The sequence below is a fragment of the Heterocephalus glaber genome, unplaced genomic scaffold (genome assembly GCF_053883595.1).
Source record: "Heterocephalus glaber isolate CG9 unplaced genomic scaffold, H.glaber_assembly_v1.0 deba00000943, whole genome shotgun sequence".
NCBI classification, from domain to species: Eukaryota; Metazoa; Chordata; class Mammalia; order Rodentia; family Bathyergidae; genus Heterocephalus; species Heterocephalus glaber.
The window spans coordinates 3,159,952-3,174,846 of NW_028258175.1; the positions used below are offsets into that span (position 1 = coordinate 3,159,952).

General features: G+C 43.2%; 1 protein-coding gene and 1 pseudogene across 23 annotated transcripts in view; one reads left to right on the forward strand and one right to left on the reverse strand.

Annotated features, from left to right (window-relative positions):
• Hrct1 (histidine rich carboxyl terminus 1) overlaps window positions 1-14,895 on the forward strand; it is a 255,785-nt gene that overhangs the window by 166,765 nt on the left and 74,125 nt on the right. For 21 of the 23 annotated variants that reach the window (XR_015450372.1, XR_015450361.1, XR_015450364.1 and 18 more), the window contains one exon: window positions 2,785-2,971. The exons of the other annotated variants lie outside the window; for them this stretch is intronic. The gene's annotated coding sequence lies outside the window, so the exon portion shown is untranslated. Of the gene's footprint in view, window positions 1-2,784; window positions 2,972-14,895 lie in introns of those variants that run through there. 23 annotated transcript variants of the gene reach the window in all.
• LOC106010355 (uncharacterized) lies at window positions 7,768-13,721 on the reverse strand (annotated as a pseudogene).

Below are 14,895 nucleotides of genomic sequence, written 5' to 3' on the forward strand. Positions count from 1 at the left end.
TACCAAGAAGCATGACGGGAGCCAAGTGTGATGGCACAGGCCTGTAATCCCAGCACTTGGGTGGCTGAAGCAGGAGGATTATGAATTAGAGGACTGCCTGGGTACATAGTGAGACCTTGTCTCAAAAAATTTAAAAATTAAAAAAGAAGGAAAGAAGGAAGGAAGAAAAAAGACTATGGAGTGGTAGAGATGTCCAAATAAGCAAACAATTGCAATAAACCCTGGTAGGTAGTAAAGGAATGGTGTCAAAGGTGTAGCAACACTCAGAAGGACCCCTCGTTTATCCTGGGTCATGGGTTGGTCTACTGCTGGGTGATTTTTGGAGGATAGCCAGAGTTCTCAGGATGGCGTCAGTGCATAGGTGCATTCCAGGCAAAGGAAGAGGTGGGCAGGAGCATTGGGGAAATCTCTGGGTGAATTCGAGCTGTCCAGTGTGGCTCAAATGTCTCCTGTCTGTGTGGGGTGGTGAGACATGGGCTGCGAGGAGATGGAAGCCAGACCCTCAAGGGACCTTTACGATGCACTAAGAGGTTTGGTGTTAGTTGTGGAGCAATAGGGAGCCATAGCAAGAGTTTAGTCACACAGCAGGCATGAATCCCAATGTATAAACTGAAATACAAGAAAACTAACTTCTCCTTTGCTTAACTCAGTCAATTTTTGAATTTGGGCCTTCCCTTCCCAACCTTAGCACCCACCACTGTGGAATTCTCCTAAGGGGGGGTTCTGGAGATTATCTCATGTCTGCTGTGGAGTTAAGGGATGTGGGGAGGCTTGCGGGTCTTCAAGCAGTCCATCTGCTTGACCAAGTATGAGGACAGCAGATGGGGAGGTGTCCGGCACCTTTGAGTGTTCCCTCGGAGTTGGCAGCTCTCAGGGGCCCCAATGTGCACCAGCCTCTTCTGCAACCTCCTGACCTCAGCTTCCACTGGACGCACTATGATGATCCCTCAGGTAAATTTTCCTTCCACTCTGCTAGTGACATCACGATTAGGCTTCAGCTCCAGGGTTCACCAACCTCTCTGCTTTTATTTACTTCACTTTTTATGTTGTTGTTTTGAGATAGGGTCTCACTATGTAGTTCAGACTGGTCTTGAAATCACAGCAATCCTCCTGCCTCAGCCTCTGGCCTGCAAGGCTTCCACTGAGAAATCTTCTGACAGCCTTAGGGAAGATCTAATGTACATAATGAGTCACTTTTTTCTTGCTGCTTTCAAGATTCTCCTGTTGTCTTTCAAAAGTTCACAAATAAAGTGCCTCAGTGTGTGGTTTCTTTGTTTTTGTGATAGCCAACCTGACTCCATCTTGAGCCTCACCACCATTTTGTGCTGGACAAAGCACCCAAAACCCACATCCTTTTTGGAAGAGAACTTGCTGCAGCTGCAAGATATTTTTTTCATAGCTCACCAGTATGTGAAACTTCCTCTTGCCCACCACTAGCCTGGCATGGTTCTGTTTCTGTAAAATTCTGCTTGCTCTCCCCTGAGCCCTCCCCAACAGAAAACATGTTTTAAACCACTTCTCGGGGCCGAGAGTTCTTTCTGGGCACTAGTCCCTCTCGGTCACCAACTTTAAATAAATGGACTCGAATCTGACTCAGAGTGTGGCGAGTCTCTACAGTTTCAAGTCCCCTCAGTTACAACAGTTTAGTCTTAGCTGGAATCCATTTAAGCCTCTTGCATCTGTAAATCCGTTTCTTTCCTCAAATCTAGGAACTTCTCATTATTTTATCAGATAAACTCTTATTTTTTCTTTCTCTTTTCTTCTTCTGGAATTTCCACGATGTGTATATTGGACAACTTGATGGTGTCCCACACGGCCCTTAGACAGTTCACTTTTCTTTCTTTTCTTTTCTTTTCCTCCACAGACTTGGTAATTTTAAGTGAGTTGCCTCTGAGTTCACTGATTCCACCTGTCTTCCACCTGCTTGAATCTGCTGTTGAATCCTTCTAATAATTTTTCCAATTCAGTTATTATATTTTTTAGGCCAGAATCTCTTTTGTTCTATTTTATAACATCCATCATTTTGCAGATGTTCCCCTTTTACGTGTAACTTCCCTGATTTACTTTATGTCTTTGTTCACCTTTTCCTTTAGTTCTTTTAGTATACTTAATCCAGTTGTTTTAAAGTATTTATCTGGTATGCCTGAGGCATGTATTTCTTCACAGACTGTTTCTGAAGATTTATTTTGATCCTTCAAGTGGGTTGTGTTTCCTTGTTTCTTTGTATGCTTTGTGGCGTTCCCCTGTCTTTAAATACAGTCTACTAGCGTGGAAGACTTCTACCAGCATGAAGCCTTTCACTGTGGCTCCCTGAGCCTTGAGATCTTCCCAGGGCAAAGACTTACCCTCATTTTGGGTCTTTTCTAAGTATGTGTTTTGTTTCTCCTAGGAAGCTTTTAAATGCTTTAGTTTCTCAGAAAGTCTCACCCAAACTTCTTCTTGAGGCCATAGATGTCCTAGTGCAGTGGTGGCGAACCTATGGCACGCATGTTATTTTCTTTTTAAAACAAAATATGTGAACATATGAGTTGTTTTATCTTCACTAAGACCTCATTATTCAGATTTAATTATAGTTTTGGCACTTCGCAATATATAAGTTGGTTTTGGGTTGCAGTTTGAGTCTCTACTCTAAAAGTTTTGCCATTACTGCCCCAGTGTATTCCTCCTTGCTCAAGGTGTCTAGGGGTCTTCAGTCCCCTTGCAGTTTTCTTGTGCCATGATGGCCACCCCTGCCTTTTGCTGCCTCTTGTCTGGGTTCCAAACACTGCCTCATTTTTCTTTCAGCTCCAAGACCAGTGTGAGACAGAGACCAGTCTCTTGGGCAGATCACAGACAGAACGGCGTGTTGCAGATAATTTCTTGCCTAAGTAAAGAAATGTGGAAGTTAATCCCCTCTTCTAGACCATGTGTGTTGGAGGAAGTATGAAAAAAGGATGAATAAAAATACTTCAAAATTTCCTACCATTTTGAACGTGGTCTTTTCTTGATTGGGAGTTCACTGGTCACTGCTGTTGATGTTTTGGCTCAAAATCTCCTGTGAAGTTATTTTAGTCCATCTCCATCTCTTTATTTTTGTTTCCATGGGAAAACAGACTTGGAGCATTCTTGTCTTTCATCTTGCTCAAGTCCACCTCTGGGGGATTGTTTTTGAATGAGACAAAAGGCAAATAAACAAATTAGTGATTGAGTGACCTATTTCATATATTTTACATCTGCTTCTGCAGAACTCTGAACATCTTTCAGAGAGTACCTCGGAATGGGCTTTGGCAGCTTTGGGAAGATGAATGAGGTAGAGTTTTGGGCATGAAAGGTTAGAATTGGATGCATCTTTCCCCCTAGATCCAGGGCTTTAACTTCCACAAGAACCACTATTGACATGAAGTTGGAAGCCGCAAGAATATCTTATCATGTCCCTGCCACTTGCTGACAATGACCTCATCCAGTGCATTTAATTTCTTTTGATATCTAGCTTCCATATCTATTAAATAAAATAATAATAAATGGTTATAAGAATGACAGTGAGGAAAATGCATAGTTCTTTATGAATAAGAAGGATTATGTAGAAGGCTAACGAAGAGGACTCTACTGGTTGTCTCTCATCTGTTTCTCTCTCTGAATTTGCACATCGTGGGAAATTGGCACTGTTTCCAGCTCCAGTGGGTATGGAGGGAGAAGGATATTGGAGTATTGCTTGGTCTAGACTAGGATATCCAGCAGAACTTTCCAAGAAGATGGAAATATTTTGTACTTTCCAGTATGGTAACGATTGAGTCCTTGAAATATGAGTAGTTCATTGGAGGAACTAAACTTTAAATTTTATTTAATTTTAATTCACTTAAATTTAAAATTAATCAGTAACATCATACTGGCTATAACAAAAAGGATGGACAGATATTGATGAATGTATGGAGAAGTTAACACCTTCACATATTGCTGATGGAAATGTACAGTGGAGGAGCACTTTAGGAAATACCTTGACAGTTTTTCCCAGAGCTAAATACAGTATAGCTATATATGATCCAGTGATTTTGTTCTCATGTGTATACCCAAGAGAATTGAAAACACGTTCACACAAAGACTTATACATGAATGTCTAAAGTGACATCATTTATAATAGCTAAAACATGGAAGCAACTTATATGTCTGTCAATTGATCAGTGAGATAGGTTTAAAATATGGTGTATCCATGCAATGCAGTATCATTGCATTAGAATAAATAGAGTACTTTACATGTTGCACTTGGAATAAATCTTATAAGTATTATGCTAAGCGAAAGAAGCCATATCCATGACTGTATGTTATGATTCCATTTATACAGAATTTCCAGAATAAGCAAATCCTTGGAGTTGGAAAACAGATTAGTGGTTGCTTGGAACTTGGAGGGAAAAGAGTGAATCCAGAGCCCTTTTGGGGGTTGATGAAAATGGTTTGGAATTAGGCAGTGGTGATGGTTGCAAAATGTGAATATACAAAAAAGCCACAGAATTTTACTTTTTAAAAGGGATGGTTTTATGGTGTGTGAAATACATTTCCATTTTAAAAATATCCCATGTGATCAGTGGCTACTGTACTGGGCAGCACAGGTCTAGATGTACCTTGGGAATTCCTTCCCCTTTTTGTCAGCAAGCAAAGACCAGGTTCAGGCCAATGCGGTTCAGTTTCTGAGTGGAAAAGTCTTCCTCACTTGTACGGAGGACATACAGAAAGGAGTTGTCTTTTAAATTCTCTGTATTTCCTCTATTTTTCCTACAATGTACTGGATAGGAAGTTTAGAACCTCTGATACCATTTGAATCCATAGAAAGGAGGTGACCACAAAGCTCTCATATATTGAAGGTAGCAAAGACTGGGAAAGTGGAACATATTTTGGCCTTTGATGGCATTATTGAGTCCTAAATTATAAAACTGCAACTTTCCTTCCTCCTGCATTAGACGTAAAATTGCATGAGATTAAAAATTTCTTAGTTTAAGTCAGCTTAGTCAATTACTTACCGATAAAGACATCTGAAGTCATAACATTCCCTCAACCCCATGTTCTTCATCACCATTTCCCTCTCCTCCTCCTCATCTTCATCATCATTTCCCTGGAATTTGTCAAGGTGGTAGTTTATGTGAACTGAGGATTTTGGTATAAATACAGGAGTTTTCAAGACTGTGCTTGGCCCTGGATGGGGAGGATTTCTCCTTAATGAGCTTCCCTTGCCTTCTTAAAAACTTCTGGAAGGAACAGATATTCTGTTAATAAACAGCGCTTTCACAGCACTTTACAGCCCTCAAAGATTTAGCCTTTCATCTTATTTAATGTTCATTACAGCTAGAGAGAGAGCCAGAGCTGGGATCCTTACTCCATTTCAAGCAAGAGTAGGATTTGGATGGAAGTGACTTGCCCAAGGTCAGGAAGAGGCATACCCTCAAGTTCAGGTTTCTGCCTTCTGTTTTACTGCCCCTTAATGCAGGGCCTCGTTGGTACAGATGCTGTGGTGGTGCTCGATATTCATGCACTTCTGCAGCAGGCAGGGATGCAGTGGAACTTGCAGTCATGAAAGATGTTCTGGCTTTCCCACCTTCCTTTCCACCACTGAGCAATTCTGTGACCACTGGGACCTGCCTCTGGGTTCAGCCAGGTACAGCAGACCTGGACGTTTGCATGTGGAAGGCAGACACGGCGATCTCAGTGTTCATCCTCTGGGGTTGTAGAAATCTTGCCTCCTCCTCTACTCTGAACCTGAGACAATGGGATAACCTGAAATAGTAAGGGATTTTGGTGCAGCCATGAATATTTGTGGCATTTGAAAGCCAGAGAACTGGGTCAAATTAAGCTGGCCCAGAGCACCCACAGCAGCAGCAAGTGTGAGGAACAGGGCCGCAGAAGTGATAATTCCAGTCTTGTTCCTGCATGATTCTGGCTCCGAAATGATACCAGCAAAGGAGCCAGGGGCCTGCTCAGCTCAACTGTTTTCCAGCCCTATCTTTACCCATGGTGTCCTGGTCACCAAAATGGCCTCATTGCCTGTTGTCATGGCATAACTATAAAAGATATCCCAAGTTTGCATGTGTGTGGAGGGGACTGTTTCACTGAGAGCTTTGCCTGGAAAGGTGTATCTGGTGCCCCATGCTTCTCCCTTTGCTCTCTGTGCTTCCTGGGTACTGCCAAGTAAGCAGTTTGCCTCCATCATGCCCCACTGCCAAGCTATTTCTGCCTTGGACCTAGCCAATCACGGACTGTAACCATGAGGCAAAATAAACCTCTCCTCCTTAAACTGTGGTGTGGAGTATAGTAAGTCCTTGGATTGTGAGTAACTTATTCTGCCAGTGTTGTGGAAGTCTAGCAAACATTTCTAATGAACTTTAACTTAATAAACAAGTAAAGTCTTGCAATATGAGTGGTGCATGACTCCCAAACATCACATGACCACAGTGAGCCAATGGTTATTCTCTCTCACTTGCTGGGGGATTGTGGGTGATGGTCTCCTAACAGCAATGAGGAGATCTTGTCTGCAGAGGAGGAGAAAATGGCAGAGGTATTCCTCACTTCAAATGAGGTTATAGAGATGTGTAAAATGTGGAAAACAGTGCAAAATTTTGTAGAAAAGCACCACCCAAATAAGGTTGTAGCAGTGCAAGTAATAAATCTGTTTAATGACACATTCCCATTTCCAAGAAATCCTTAAAAGGAGGCAAAGGCAAGTGCCACTGGATAGGTTCCTTGTTAAAGTTGCACAAAAAGAAAAAGATTCCACTGAGTCAGTAGACGGCAGTGATTCTCTTAGTGATGGTAAAAATCACCTGCACAATACCCCTCCCCTCTTGTCTCCCTCACACCAGCCATGAAGGTTTTCAAATGTAAGTACAGGTTCATTTATTTATTTTTCTATCTGTCTGTCTGTCTGTCTGTCTATCTGTCTATACATCTATATTTTTGGTACCAGAAATCAAACTCAGGGCCTCGCACTTGCCAGACACGTGCTTCACCACTGAGCTACATCCCTGGCTCCTTTCCTTTATATTTTCTTTATTTTGTATTATATTACAGTGTTGTTATCATTTTTATATGAGTGTTTTTGGGTGGTGGGATAAATCATCTGAGTTTCCATTATTTCTTTTTTTTTGTCTTTATCATTTCTTAATGTTTAATTATGCAGACATCAGACCCTCAATTTAAAACAATTTTCAATCACATTCAATAGATATATTTTAAGGAACACTACAGTGAAAGTTAGAAACCTATAACTGAAGTTATAAAAGTACACAAATACTGAAATACTTGAAATATTCAAAATTTATCTAAAGAACCATCCAGAAACCCATGACTGCTATGTAAGACTTTAGGATACTAAAGCAAATTCCTTACCACATACACGTAGTTTCTGTTCCATTTAGAACACCATTTAGTCAAAGTTAAATAACATAAAAAGTGATTTTCCAACAGCGTTTCTACCTTTCATCTAGTTTTTCTTCACTGTGAAACCAAACTACTTGCCCGAACTGCAACACTTGGACATATCTTAAATCAACTCATTTGCTCTATTGGAACTCCTCACATATTTATTAAGACTCAAGGAAATACAAAAAGGTTTGCATGTTTCTTATTCTACATAGCTTCAAGTGAGTTCTTTCAATGACATTTCCATGTTCCTTAAATTCAAGGAGCATCCTCAGAGTTCTTTCAAGCCACAAATGAAGGTTTACATTGCATATATTCATAAGATTTCTTAAGACTGAATTGCAATTGCTAAGGATTAAGGACTTCCCAAAATATTTTCTGAATTCCTTACAAAGTATTTCTCTCCAGAGTTTTCATGTTCATTAATGCCAGAAGGACTTATGTTAGCATCGGGGCTATTTAAGTTTTCCTCACATTCCTTGTATTCATATGCTCCAAATGGTGCAAGTGTCTCTCCAAAAGATGCAGGTCCAGGTGTCTCTCCAAAAACACTGTGGGTGTCTCTCTGAGTGGTGTGGGTGTCTCTCCATATGGTGCCTTTCCGGTGTGCTTTTGTAAATGTTTATTAAGGCCTGAGTGCTCAGTAAAGGCTTTTCCACAGTACTTACATACATAGGGCTTCTCTCCAGTGTGAATTCCCATGTGAACACTAAGGTAAGAGGACCACAAAAATGATTTCCCACATATCATACTCTGAAAGGGCTTCTCCCCAGTATGTGTTCGCATGTGAATGGGAAGGTAAGAAGAACAGGTAAATGTCTTTCCACACACTGTGCTCTGAAAAGGTTTCTCTCCAGTGTGAATCTTCAGATGTACATGAAGATATGAGGAAGACACAAAGGCTTTCCCACAGTGGTCACATTCAAAAGGTTTCTCACCCTTGTGACTTCGTACATGTGCAATAAGGCCTGAGGAAGTAGTGAAGGCTTTCCCACATTCCTGGCACGCATAGAACTTCCCACCAGTGTGATTTTGTAAATGTATAGTAAGGCCTGAGCGTGCAGGGAAGTCTTTCCCACAGTAAGTACATTTATAAGGTTTGCTCCAGTGTGAATTCAAAAGTGGGTCTCAAGGGATGAAGAATTTCTGAAAGACTTTGGGCATAACTTACATTTGAAGGGCCTCTCACTACTGTGAGTTTTTATGTGTACTGTAAGTTGAGCAAAGCTAGTGAAACCTTTCCCACACTCCTTACATTCATATGCCCTTTCCCCAGTATGTGTCCTTACGTGCTTAGTAAGGGATGAGCGCTCAGGGAAGGGTTTCCCACATTCTGTACGTTCACAGGGTTTCTCACCAGTGTGAGTTCTCATGTGAATGCGAAGGTAGGAGGATCGGGAAAATGCTTTCTCACACAGGTTACACTGGAAGGGCTTCTCTCCAGTGTGAGATCGCAAATGTGCAACAAGAGATGAGGAATAAGCCAAGGCTTTACCACATTTGTAACATTCAAAGGGCTTCTCCCCTGTATGAATTCTTCTATGTTCAACAAGCACTGAGGACATACTAAATGCTTTCCCACACTCCTTATAGTCGTAGGGTTTCTCACCACTGTGAATGAGTACATGCTTAGCAAGGCCTGATCGAGCAGTGAAGTCCTTCCCACAGAAGTTACATTTATAGGGTTTTATTCCAGGGTGAATTGGAAAGTGAGTCTTAAGGCATGAGGAATTTCTAAAGATTCTTGCACATACCTTACACTGAAAGGGCTTCTCACCAGTATGAGTTTTTGTGTGCTCAGTAAGTTGAGCAAGGCTGGTGAAGGCTTTTTCACATAATGTACATGCATAGGGCTTCTCCCCAGTATGTTTTTGTAAGTGAATAGTGAGCCACAAGCATCCACTGAAGGCTTTCCGACGTACTCTACATTCATAGGGTTTCTCCCCAGTGTGAGTTCGTATGTGACCAAGAAGGTAGGAGGAGCGTGTAAATGCTTTCCCGCATACGTTACACTCAAAGGGCTTTTCTCCACCTCGGGTCCCACAGCTCAGAAAGGGGCCGGGGCCCTTTAAGAAACCAGCTTCATGCTTCAAAGAAATGTCAGAGGCTGAGTCTGCTCCAAGGTAACCTGTCCTGTCAATCAGCCCTCAGCCCTCGGCCCCGCCAGGCCTTCGGCAGAGGCCAGAGAAGATTTATTTTGTCTCACTTAATTGCCCTTTTGCTTTGTAAACACAAAGATTGCAGCTTATGGTCTGACAGCTAGAGTAGCCTTTTGCTTATCAGAGAAAAATGACATTTGGGTTCTCAGGAGCGATTTCCTCACTCCTCCTGAAGCCCACGAGCTCCCTGGCCTAGCGCAAGGGCTTGCAGGTGCTGCACAAAGACCCCAGTCCAAGGCTGGCAGCCACTGCTCTTAGGCTGCAGTCATTTCTTCTAGGAGTGAGGGTGCTAGCAGGACTCGCCTTAGAAGGTGACTGCGGACATTTCCTGGACGGGGCAGTGGAGTGACCAAGGGCCCCAGTGAGGAGCTGAGGCTTCTGCATTCAAATCCCGGCTCTGCCACTTACATGTGACTTAACTTTCTCTGCCTCAGTTTCCTTCTCTGTCAAATGGGGGTGACAAGAGTAGCAGAGGCACAGTGTCCTCAGGAGGGTTTGAAGAGAGCTATTTAAATGATCAGCTGCTACACGCTATGCTCATGCCCAGCACACAGTAGGTAGGTCGCTATTGCTCTTTACAACACAATTCCTCAAGAAATGCTTTTCTTGTTAGCATTTAATCATTTGGGGATTTCACATGAAATGCAGATTTCTGGCTTTCCTGGAAAAGCAGGCAGCCCCTGGGCATTACTCCGCCACACTCCCCTGCACTGTGGCTCCTGCCAATACTGCTGGGCCTGTGGCCATTCGGCCCCCCAGCCTCAGCTCCCAGTAGGCGCCGAGCTCCTATGAGAATCTAATGTCTGCAGTGATCAGAGCGGAGGCGGAGTTAAGCAGTGATGCCAGTGATGGCGAGCGCTGTGATACAGAGGAAGCCTCACCACACACTTCCTGTGGTGTGGCCTGGCTCCTAACAGGGCACGGGCTGGGCTGTGGCCTGCAGGTTGGGCACCCTGATTTGTAGAGTGGAGACGGGGCAGACTCTGACAATCTTGTTTCTCCAGGCTCCTCCTCAGTGTTGCAGCTCACGCAGTCCTCAAGCTCCTTCTTGTCTTAGGGTCCCGGCTACACTCACGAACTTTGTGCTGACCTTCTCTCAGTCCTGGTTCTTACCCGCCGCTGTATGTGTGGTTCTCTAGGTACCCTGCGCAATTTGCTCTCTCCTTAAAATGCTCCATTCTGCCATTTCCCTGCATCTTCGCACATACTCCGACATCTGTCGGCAAGCTCTTTTCTCCCTCTCCCATCTTTTCTTTTGGTACCAGAGATCGAACTTGGGACCTTGTACTTGCACTGCTGGAACCACTGAACTAAATCCCTGGCCCAACCTCTCCCATCTTTTAAAGGCCAGCAGAAATGTCACTCCCGGGAATACTTGTACATGATCCACCAGGCAAAACAATTAGCCCAGTATGAGCTCAGTTTGCACAGGCCCTGTTCAAGGGGTGTAGAGATGGGTGCAACACAGCCCAGGCCCACTTGGGAGCCCGGAACTGGCCACTCTGCTAATCCTGTGTCCCTAACACACCTTGTACATGGGGCCCTGTGGACTCAATTGTTGGGTTGGAAGTATTTACATGTCTCTGTTCTTCCCTAAACAAAGACCCCCTTGAAGTTCAAAGCTCTGCCTTTTATTACTGTATTGCCTTAGCAGAATGCCTAGTTTAATGCAGATAGTTGATAGGTTTATCACCAAGTAAAAGAGGAAATCTATTATGATAAAGTACAAATGGTAGGAACCTGCAATGAGCTGTAAGGAGAATGGTTGGTGGAAAATCTTGTAATGAAGGAGGTAGAAGGTGATTGATAAGGTGTTGATAAGGCCTCATGGAGGATTTCAAGTGCTATGTTGAGGTTTTGCTGGTTAGGGAGGTAAGAGAGAGCTGTCTGCATACTGTTTACATTCCTGCTACTACCATGCTCTAAAGAGCCAAGAAAACATTGTGGCCAGATTGAGGGGTCCAGTGGAAACTGAGATGGAAAGAAATGGACTAACTCTAACAGTGGTCAAGACAAAGGGGAAAGTTAGAGGAGGAGGGGTCTCTACTCAGGTCACTGAGTAGCCGGAAGTGTCAATCTTTGAGATGGGAAAGATGGGAAGAGTAGATCTGGGAAGCAGAAGCTGATTATGAGAGGAGTATTTATGCAAAGTCATCTTAGTTAGTTTCTTGTTGCTGGAACAAAATATCTGACACTCACAAGTTAAAAGAGGAAAGGTCTATTTTAGCTCACAGTCTGTAAGGTTTCAGTCCATAGTCAGCTGGCTCCAAGGCAGGGCAGCATGGCACAGGAGTATGGGCATGGCAGAGGAGAAATAGTCCATGGCAGGGTAGGCAACAGGCAGCAGCCTTCCTTCCTCTTTCCCTTTTTACTCCATCCAGGCTACAAGCCTAGGGATTGCATGTGCGTGCGCGCGCACACACACACACACACACACACATGATAAATCCATCATCCATACCCAGAACCAAGCTAAACCAATTGGTGGACTAATCTGGTATCACACACCCATGATCCAGCCAGCTCCCCCAACCCCCCCCCTATGAGTATAGGAGTCTTTGGGGGGGACATCTAGATGTAAGCCATAACAAAAATGTTTTATTAGAAAATGATCTTTAGAAAAATTGGTAAGAAAGTTGGCATGCAGGCCAGGGAAGGGAAAGAGACTAAGCAGCGATGCAGTAAGTGGCTCTGACCTACAGGGCACCCTGTAGTAGGTCATGGCTTAGTGTGGTCCCTATCAGATATGGGAACTGAGCTATTCATATGCCTGCACTTGTCAACCAGTGGCTGAAAACTGCCATCCATTGGGGATATACACGTCCTGAGCCACTCTGGTCCCTGAATTTGTGCAGGAATAGTGGCTTCCAGCAGCCTTCTGACAAAGTATGCAGTAAGCACAATCCACAGGAAGATGACACCACAGAACTAGACAAGGGACTGGGTGTGGACAGAACACTGACATCTGCTCCAGGTGGTAGGGTTGAGAGAGCAGTTTGGGACATATTGAGCTTGAGTTCCAGGTGGGAGGGGTCATCTAAGTGGAGACTATTCTTAATAAGTTGGATAGTCATTCATTCAACCCACAAATAGTATGGCATACCGTGTCCCTAGTTCTGTGGGAGGTAACAAGTCTCCTGATGGATGCCCTTATGGAATTCCCATTCTCATGGCAGAGACACTAAGCAAATGGACTCTAACACATTGTCATAGAGTGAAAAAGTCCTAAGATGGTGTCTGATACTGAATCCTCATTGCAGCAAAAGTCTCCTTGTCTGAGGAGGGGTTATGTATGGGTTCATCAACATCATAGACAAATAAATGGTGGAATACAGTAAGATCCATGCTATAATGGATCCATGTTATATGATTAGTTCAAAAGAATTCAGGTTAGGCTTGTGAAGGCAAAGCCTCTTTAGGAATCTGGTGTTCATCCCCATGGACACTTGTTTTCCTGTCTTAATGAACAGCTTTGTGATCCCCTTGTCTGGCATCCATAGTGACGTGTAGAATGTCTGCTCTTGACCAGCACTTAAGTCACCAGCACAGTGTGGCTGCTCACAGCCAGTGTGGTCTGGTGGAAAGAGCAAGGGCTTTGAAGAGGGACTTGGGTTTGGATCCTGAGCCCACCACTTACTAGTCATGTGGCTATGGGTAAGTGACACGGCATTTGCAACCACATTTTCCTTCTCTAAAGTGGGCAATGTGTCGAATGTCATTTGGAAATGTTGGGAGAATTAGAGAAGATAATACATATAAAACTTTTAACAAGTTCCAGGCACAGCGCAAGTACTCAAAGTGGAAGTGTTATTGTAGGGAGGACAGCAAGTTCTCAAGCCTTCAGTGCACTTGCAAACCTACTCAACAGGCTCTGCAGAAACCTGTTGGGCGTAGCAACAGGATGTCACTGCTGCACAACCCCACTGGTCATTCCTGACAAGTCCCGGTGGCTGAGCAGATGTCGAGGAGAATGGGAATGAAGCTCCTTCCAATGCAAGGAGACTCACTGACCTTGTTTAAGGGACGGGCTGAGATCACATTAACATTCACATATTGGCCAAATCTCCACAATGTGGGATAATGGAAAAAGGTGGCAAAACGATCGAGGAAATCTGCCTTCTTTGCTCACCTTACGCGGGCGGTGAACAGAAACACGCTAGCCAGTTCTCCCACCTTCATTGTCATTCCAGTGGGCACACCCGTAGTCTGGTCATGCCAGACCCTCTGCCGCTCACCCCTGCAGACAGGAACAAGTCCAAAATCCTTCATCTGACTTTAAAATTTCTTCGTGACCTAGAATCCTACTTACCTTTTCAATGTCTTCTCTTGACATTTGAGGTTTTCTCCCTCTGCTCTTGCTGCATTGTTATTCTTTCATTTAGTCCATTGTGCCAAGGTCCTTCCTACCTCTCGACTCTAGCACTTGGTGTCTCTTTAGCTTGAACCCACTCTTGTCTGAAACCCTCTTGATACGCAGCCTGATCTTGCCTTGGCCAACTCCTACTTGTACCTTAGGTTTTGGTTTAGTAACACACTCTGGTGAGATCTAACTTGATTTTCTAGGTTGGACATCCATTATCTGAAAATTTGAAAATTTGAAAACTCCCCAATTCAAAATAGTTTCAGTGCTGACATGATGCCCCAGATGGGAAATTCATACCTGAATTCATGTGATGGTCACAGTTGAAATGCAGGTGCACTAAAAAAAATTGTGTAAAATTACCTTCATGTTAGGTATGTAAGGTATGTATGAAACATAAATAAATTCCACGTTTAGATTTTGGTTACAACCCCAAGATACCTTATTATATGTAAGCAAATGTTCTAAAATCTGAAGAATCAGAAATCTGAAATACTCCTGGTCACAAACATTTCGGATGAGAGCTATTTAACCTGTGTTATGTGTATTTCCTTAGTACTTTAAAGTTTTTTGTAATACCTATCCAGGTGAAATTAATTACCTATTGGTGGTGATTGTTTATTTCTTTTTATGGTTTGCAAATTTCATAAGGATGGGTAAAACAATGGCTAAGCATTCTTACTTTTCAGTCAACCATACATCATTCACCCATCCATCCATCTGTCCATCCATCCACCCATCTGTCCGTCCATCCACCCACCCATCCATCCACTCAATCCAGAACATCAGTCAAGACAACAAATACTCTAAAGAATTGCGGTGTATTGGACCCTTGGTGAGCACTGCATTCATACATTTCTAGATTTTACCATTCTTTTAAAATTTGCTAGAAGATGAATTTATGACCATCACAGTGCCTAGTACAAGTGGGCAAATATTTAAGTCCTATCTGAAGACGAATATTAAACATGATTTTAATTTTTGTTTTCAATC